A 376-nucleotide genomic window follows, 5' to 3' on the forward strand; every position below is an offset into this window, starting at 1 on the left:
CTTCCTTTCTTCCTTTCTTCCTTCCTTTCTTCCTTTCTTCCTTTCTTTCTCTCTCTCTTTCTTTCTTTCTTCCTTTCTTTCTTTCTTTCCTTCTTTCTCTCTTTCTTTCTTTCTCTTTCTTTCTCTCTTTCTTTCTTCCTTCCTTCCTTTCTTCTTTTCCTTCTCTTTCTTTCTTTCTTTCTTTCTCTCTTCCTTCCTTCCTTACTTCTTTTCTTTTTCTTTCTTTCTTTCTTTCTTTCTTTCTTTCTTTCTTTCTTTCTTTCTTTCTTTCTTTCTTTCTTTCTTTCTTTCTTTCTTTCTTTCTTTCTTTCTTTCTTTCTTTCTTTCTTTCTTTCTTTCTTTCTTTCTTTCTTTCTTTCTTTCTTTCTTTCTTTCT

The sequence above is a fragment of the Corapipo altera genome, unplaced genomic scaffold (assembly GCF_003945725.1).
Source record: "Corapipo altera isolate COAL_440 unplaced genomic scaffold, ASM394572v1 62, whole genome shotgun sequence".
Taxonomy (NCBI): domain Eukaryota; kingdom Metazoa; phylum Chordata; class Aves; order Passeriformes; family Pipridae; genus Corapipo; species Corapipo altera.